The sequence below is a fragment of the Mesocricetus auratus genome, unplaced genomic scaffold, assembly GCF_017639785.1.
Source record: "Mesocricetus auratus isolate SY011 unplaced genomic scaffold, BCM_Maur_2.0 Super-Scaffold_6723, whole genome shotgun sequence".
Taxonomy (NCBI): Eukaryota; Metazoa; Chordata; class Mammalia; order Rodentia; family Cricetidae; genus Mesocricetus; species Mesocricetus auratus.
Window position 1 is genome coordinate 2,692,542 of NW_024429183.1, and position 7,752 is coordinate 2,700,293.

The following is a 7,752-nucleotide window of genomic DNA, read 5'->3' on the forward strand; positions in this document are numbered from 1 at the left end:
AACACACACACATGCACACACACACACACACACACACACACACAGGTGCACACACGGGGGGGGGGGTATAAAGGAGACTAGGATCAAGATGAGTAGGAGAAGACAAGAGAGGGAAATGTGCTCACTATGATCCAAATATATTCTATACATGTATGAAAATGTCATAATGAAGTCCATCATTATGAATAATTGATATCTACAAATAAATGCATATGAATAAGCCTCTACTGTCCTCAAAGAAGGGGCTGGCTCCACCCACAACCTAGAAGACCCAACAGTCCCTCCCTGTTATCTGAGCTGGTAGGAAGCCCATTTCTATCTAGGTTCAAAGTTCAGCTCTACAGTACTAGAGAAGCAACTCTGTCTCTGTGCCTTGGTCTCTCCACCTTCAGACAGCAGTGACAAAAGAGCCTTCCTGGTACATAGTGCTGTCAGGACATCTTAGGAGACCAGGTGACTGAGTCTAGCTCACACAGCATGAGCAAGAAGCCACTGCTGACAGCCCTGTCCTGCTGGTCACCCACTACAAGTAGGCTCATCTTGGCCTCTCAGGCCTCCTCAGGTGAGAGCCTGGTCTCCAAGATGCTCTGCTCAGAATGGACAGTCATGCCCAGGTGAGACGGGGTTGGCAGATAAGCCTTGTTTTCCAGTGGGGAAACTGAGGCTGAGGCTGGGAGAGATCAGTGTCCTGTTTCTACTCTTGGCCCTCTGGGTCTCCAGGACTCTGTAGCTCATTTCAGAACCTCTGGTTTTACTGCTTTCTGTCCCCAGGGTGTACATGGGCTCTTCAAGGCCAGAAGAAGTGTTCACTGTCTCTTGGGCATCACAGATTTGATATTTTTCTGTTTGAGCAAATGATAACATTGTTTAAAAGCATTTTTGTGTAGTCTGATTTCTTTCCACACATTATAATGACATCAGAAATTGAGATGGAGAGTTTCCATGTGTTGTTTGACTTTAAAACAATCAAAAGGAACCACCAATTCCCCCAACCTTATGACAGACCTCAAAGATGGCAGCACACTCTTGCACCAGGCAGAGGGGGTGACAACCCTGGAGTTCACTGGACAGCTAGTCTAGCCAAATCTGTGAACTAACCCAGCTAGTCTAACCAAATCCATGAACTAACCCAGCTAGTCTAACCAAATCCGTGAACTAACCCAGCTAGTCTAACCAAATCCGTGAACTAACCCAGCTAGTCTAACCAAATCCATTAACTAACCCAGCTAGTCTAACCAAATCTGTGAACTAACCCAGCTAGTCTAACCAAATCCATTAACTAACCCAGCTAGTCTAACCAAATCCATTAACTAACCCAGCTAGTCTAGCCAAATCCGTGAACTAACCCAGCTAGTCTAACCAAATCTGTGAACTACAGTTTTCAGTGAGAGACCCAGTCTCAAAAGATAAAAGTGAAGAGAAATAGAGACACCCTACACAAGTAAGCCTGAGACTTCTGCATGTACTCAAATTCAGCACCCACACATGTACATACACACACACACACACACACACACACACACACACACACAATCACATGCACAGAAGAAAACACTAAATAATAAAATGAAAAGCACGGAGAGCAGGTGGCAAAAATCACCCGGAGGAAGACAGATCTGAGCTCTCAGCTTCTCTGCTCACACGTGAGCCATGGTGAGAATGGACCCCCTTTGACTGGGCATCGGAAGGACTCTCAGCTTTCTGCCTGAGATGCTGGGTGTGGTAGCAGACAGCCACCCATGGCTCTGGGAAATGAGAGGGGCTGAGGAGCCTGGGGACTGACAGGCTGGTGACCCTCAATGGTGCAGGTCACATACTGTGGAATCAACTGACAGGTTAACATGGCAAAAACAAAATGTGTCTTAAGTTGGGTATCGTGAGACAAGAGGACCACCGTGAGTTCCAGGGAAGCCTGGATTTCAGGGCAGGACTGTTTCCAAACAATCACATATGTGTGGAACATGTACAGACGTTTTTCTTCTTGTCGTTTTTCCCTAAAGAAGACAGTACAGGACTGGAGAGATGGTTCAGTGGTTAACCCCACTTGTTACTCTTGCAGAGAACCCAAGTTCAGTTCCCAGCACCCATGTCACAACTGCCTTTAACTCCAGCTCCAGAATATACGCACACTTTAAAATACTAAAAAAATGTTTTAAAAGAGGAAAATAGAGCAATTTTCTGATTGTTATAAGTAACCTACCAATGAGAGATATATACAGGAAAACTCACATGGAATATATACCAACGCTGTGCTATATTCATTTAAAGAGCCTGAAGATCCATAGATTTTGACATGAGAGTGAGGTCCAGGAACCAATATCCAGAAAGAGGACTGCAATTTAAATATCATTATGTATGATTTCTACTCACTTGAGTTTAAATATCCACAGGTGGCTGCCATATTGGACCACATAGCTGGAAGAGTGGATGACAGACATGAGAGCCTCTTGTGGTCTGTGGGGAAAGGGTCTGGGGGGCCTTCAGGGTACTCAGAGTACCAGTAAGAGGCCTTCCATCCACAAGGACACACTCCTGGAACCCATCCCAGGAGCTGAGAGAATGAAAGGTACAGCTTGGTTAGAGGCCAGACTCAAAGGCACATCGCTGGACCCCCAGCCGACCCTAGAGACCCATCCACTGGGTCACTGGGTTAGCAGGAAGTCATCCCTTTGACAGAAGGATCAGAGGGTGTACTGAGGGGCCGCTGGCCCCAGGGAACACGACACATGGGGCTAGCACACCCTCCTCTCAAATGGGGACTTGTTCTAGGCCCATTAAGCAGAATGTGTAGTAGAGGTGGCTTTCCAGAACTTCCAGGCACAAGCACAGCTGAGGGGATTAACCCTTCACCTTCCTGCATCTTAAAACCACCTGCATGCTCCTACACGCAAGCTGGTGGAGAGCCCAGGCACCCTGGATGACCACTCCAGATGCGCAGTGTCTGTTCTTTTGGGCACCTCTGCCCCAAAGGCCTGAAAGAACACATTGTAGGAAGAAGGGTGGCTTTGGCTCACGGTTTCAGAAACTTTGTTTCTGAACCCCCTGTGTCTGTCTGCTCTGCGTCTGCTCACTGATAGTGTGTGTGCATAAGATACGTGTGGGAATACATATGCGTGAACATACTTGTGTGTCCAAATCTGTGACTACATACATGCACGTGTGTACTCACCTGGGGACCCTGAGGATAAATGGTACGGCACATACTGCAACCAAGAGATAGGAAATACAATGCCTCAAGAAAATAGGACTTTATTCTCCCTCCAGTGACTGCCCAGAGGTAGCCAGGGTCAGCTCTGTTCTGTGGGATCATCCAGGCACCCAGCTGTCCCATCTTTTCTGCTTCCCAGGTGGGGGATGGGGTGACCCTCAACTGGCTGACAGCCTCTGGAGTGAGACAGGAAGGAAGAGGAAATGAGTTCTTTCCCCTTCAAAGCACACCCGAGACCAGCCACACAGTACTCCCAGGCATTCTATCTGCCCCAGACTTCCATCCCATAATCACACCTTCTAGCTCAGATAGAATGCTGGGAAATGTAGTTTTTCTGCTGAGACTGGTGCCTCTGTTGGTCAGAGCCACCAAAAAAAAAAAAAAAAAAAAAAAGACTAGAGGCAGCTTGCCTCCTCTGCCACCTGCAGAAACAAACAAAATGACTGTTTGGGGGGCTCATGGCAAAAAATATTCTCTTCTAAGTCTGCCTGTCTGACTCCATTATGAAGTCAGACATATGACACCCATAAGAGAAGAAGGAAGGATGTAAGCATCCTGGGGGCTGACTAACCCTAGTTAGCACTCATTGTCTATAATTAGGCAAGGTCTCCCCTGCCTTGGGTTCTTCAGCAATAGAATAGGGGTGTGGTTCCCTGACAGAGGCTGAGAAGACGGAAAAGGGGAACACTCACCCAGAGGAAGGGTGGCAGTTCTCCTGGGTCTCCTCAGGTTGTGGGCCTTCCATCCCCACACACTGTCAGCTTTTCCTCTCACCACGGGCAAGAGTCGATGTGGTAGTCCTTAAGGCCAGGCATCTTAAACTCTCTCCATTTCCTGTGCCTCATGCTTCTGGTCTAGAGCTACTAACTGAGTTTAGAGGAAGGAGCCAGGATGCTCTTTCTGCCGGGCGTGCTCAGTGGATGAGAGGAAGCTGCCTGTCCCTACCCATGACATTTCAGCCTGTGACCATTGCCTCATGATATGTGTAACTGAGCTTGCTCCCATGAGGGGAACAAGTATCAACAGATACCTCATTTGGGGACGACTGTTTGAGGGGCTCCTTTCTAGCCTGAGTCCCAGAGGCTGTATGAAAGACCAGCCCTGGACTGGGGATGCTCGTCCCTGGCCATACCTTCCCATGCCTGCTCAGCCATCTCCAAGCTTGCCCAGCCAGTCCAAGAGCCCTCCAAACCAGCACAGTCCACAAAAGGCACTAGCTTAGCTTCTGAACCATGGCGCCTCACCCTGAAGCAGCGCTCTTGGCATGCTGTACTTGAAGTGTTCGACTTTTAGCTAATTAGCAGGCAGAAAACAAAAAAAGCAACTTAATGGATTCAAGACGTGTTTGTGCTGACCTGACAAGCCTTTTGGCAGTGGGGAAGTGCGACACGGAGAACATCTGAGTTGGGCCGTGTGGAATTCCATCTGGGCCGGGCTGGGGTCGGGTTGCGTTTTTATTGAGCTATTGTCTAGCACGAGAACTAATTTCCGACTACCTCGCAAGGACTTCCAAACTGGGCTGACAACGGATTTATCATAATTACCGCCATGATTACACGTGCCGTGTGTGTAAATTGTGTTTATAAAGTTTCCAACTCACAATTAAAACATGCTGTCGGTTTCTCCCTTCTCCCCCTTCACCCCCACTTAAAACTTTCCTTTCTTCTCCCTTATATTAATACCTGCCAACCATTTCCTTTGGACAAAACATAGTCACAGCAGAGGCACACACAAACTCAAGGAACTCCCCGGCCCCTGGCCCAGGCAATTCTGTCAACCAGTTTGGGGACACTTTCTCCCCTTCATAGTCACAAACTGAAAGAGATTAGCAAGTGCCAGGCAATGCTGTCCAGTGGTTTAAAAATCAGAGTATCCTGAGGTCATCTTTAAAAAGAGTAAGAGGGGTTCAGGGGCCCAGGGGTGAGCAGGAGGCACTAGGAAGAAAAGAATGTGTTAAGAACTATGATAGGCAGCTCCCCAAAGTGGGCATGCTGTTTGATGGACAGAGAGGTCTGTGTTCAGCTACGAGTAAACTTACTGTACTAGCCAACACTTGAGGGGAATGTCATTTCTGTCTGGCTAAGCTAAGAGTGTCACAGTCTCTAGTTCACCAAGCCTTACCTTCCTTTCTTCCATAGACTGGAATTCCTGGAGGAGCCATTACAGAATCCTGGTTTTGGGGCAACAATTAACTTATAAAAATGATGACATAAAATAGCTAATAAAAGCCAGATTCCAGAAGAGGAAGCAGAAGTTTAGGTTCATAGGAAGTTGGTGAGCTGGACTCCACACTTGTGTCCCCTCAACCTGGACTCTGATTGATCAGGATCTAACTGAGAGCAAGCAGTAACCAATGATACTAATAAACAAAGCAACAGCTCTAGACCAATCAGAAACCTTTCTCCCTGTTCTCAACTAGCATGTGCCCCTAAAGGAAGAGTCTGTAGGGGGCGCTGCAGCTGTGGTGCCATGCTGCCCAGGCTACTTATTGCATAGCCAGAAACTGGCTAGTGCCTGCTGAATGGTGTTTGCCTAGTGCAGGTCAGATGGTTAAATTCAATTTTCATTTTCAAACTCTCAACAATCTGGAAAGTCAAAACTATAATAAGAAAGCAGAGCCCTCTGGCAAAGAAAAGACACAGGATGGGCCAGAGGGAGAGTGGAGGCCCCAGAATGGGGAAGCCTGTAGTTGGCTTTGGCTTCCCTGCGCCCCTGCTTCCCACTGCACCCCATTCAGTCTCCCCGGACCCAGGTCACAAGAGGGCATCCACCGGGCCTTGCAGATCAGCTGGCCTGTGGCCTGATTCAAACCCCAGCTCCTCCTCTTCCTAGCTGTGTGGCTCTGGGCCGGTCACTCAGCCGCTCTGCTGGGGAAGCAGTCAGCAATACTGATTTCAAGGGCTGCTATAGGGGCTGTTTTCGTTAGGGTTTCTATTGCCGTGAAAAGACACCATGACCATAAAGGAAAACACTTAGGGTGGCAGCTTGTAGTTTCAGAGGTCCAATCCATTATCATCATGTCAGGAAGCATGCGGGCAGACATGGTGCTGGCTACATCCTGATCAGATGTAGGCAGCAACAGGAAGTGGACTGTGGCACTGAGTGACACTTACGCAAAAGGGACCTCAAAGCCCAACCCCCACAGTGACGCACTTTCCCCAACAAGACCATACCAACTCCAACAAAGCCACAAATCCTAATAGTGCAACTCCCTCTGAGCTTATGGGGGCCAATTACATTCAAACTACCACAGGGACAGAGTGGGCAGCCCACAGAGACCCCCTGCCACCGTTGGTGAACATTTGGAGGGCAGTCATCTTCTCTTCCCTGTGTCTTGCTAAGAGTAAAAATAAGGCTGAGGTTGAGTAGCCTTGTGTGAATTCCACTAAGTCTTCTGGGTTTCCAAAATGACTGTCAGCAAGTACTCTAAATTCCATCCGATGAGCATGAGAGCAGAACCTCACTCATGGAGGTGCTATTAAAATTCACAGGTTGCCCCACCAACACCATCAGGGTGGTGCCCTTGGGAGAACTGGGAGGTAGCTCAGGAGGTAAGGTGTTGTACAAACATGAAGAATACCCAGGTTCCATCCTCAGAGCCTACAAAAAAAAAAAGCCAGGTATCAGCACTGAAAAATCGGAGACAGAAGACTCTGGGGTCACTGGCCAGTTTGTATAGCTCCTGAAGAACATCCAATGTTGACTTCTGCCACAACCACCCACACTCAGAAGTGCATGCACAGTGCACACACACATGTACACCTATACACATGCTCACACACGCTCACACATGCACACCTATACACATGCTCACACATGCACACCTATACACACATGCTTACACATGCACACCTATACACACATGCTTACACAAGCACACCTATACACACACTCACACACATGCACACACTCACACACGTGCATGCACACACTCACACACGTGCATGCACACAAACACACTTGTGCATACACCCATGCACACACACATACTCACAGATAGCGTCCTCTGTTCCTCAGCGGCCACCAGAGACTGTTGGGATGTCTCTGAGACTTGCCCTTCCCTTGCTGCTCCTTTAGAATGCTTCTGAGGCCAGGGGCTGTCACCAGCACCTAGTCCAAGCCATGCTGACCGATGACAGGGCCATGTCCCCAAGGCCTGCAGTTCTTGCTCTGGGCCTGGGCTCTGCTTTGACATCAAACTTGCCATCCATCACTCCTGTCATCAGACAGTGAGTCCTGCGAAGGAGTAGAGTGTGCATCCCAGGGTCCCCTAGCTGGACTGGGACAGTCTCGAGAAGCCTCTGTGCTCACAGGACAGCCAGTCCCCATGGCTGAGGACTCTTCTCCAAGCATGTCTGACCTTTCCTCCCCTGTCTGGGCTGAGTCTGAGAACCAAGCAGACAGTATGACCCCTGGGACCTCCGACCAGAGTGCCTGCTGGCCCCACTTCCTCTAGAAAGACAAGAGATTAGCACAAGGTCTGCATGGGTGGGGGTGCCTTATCAGAGCCGGGGGCCCATCCTGAGGGGACTGGACAGAGTCCA

The 7,752-nt window shown here is 48.8% G+C and overlaps 1 long non-coding RNA gene across 1 annotated transcript; it reads right to left on the bottom strand.

The window, feature by feature from the left end:
- Positions 1-3,233: 3,233 nt before the first annotated feature.
- Positions 3,234-5,959, bottom strand: LOC121136623. Its single transcript, XR_005873665.1, has 2 exons — positions 3,901-5,959; positions 3,234-3,384 (listed from the first exon to the last, which is right to left on the bottom strand). It is a non-coding gene; the product is annotated as an uncharacterized LOC121136623 (long non-coding RNA).
- Positions 5,960-7,752: the final 1,793 nt, after the last annotated feature.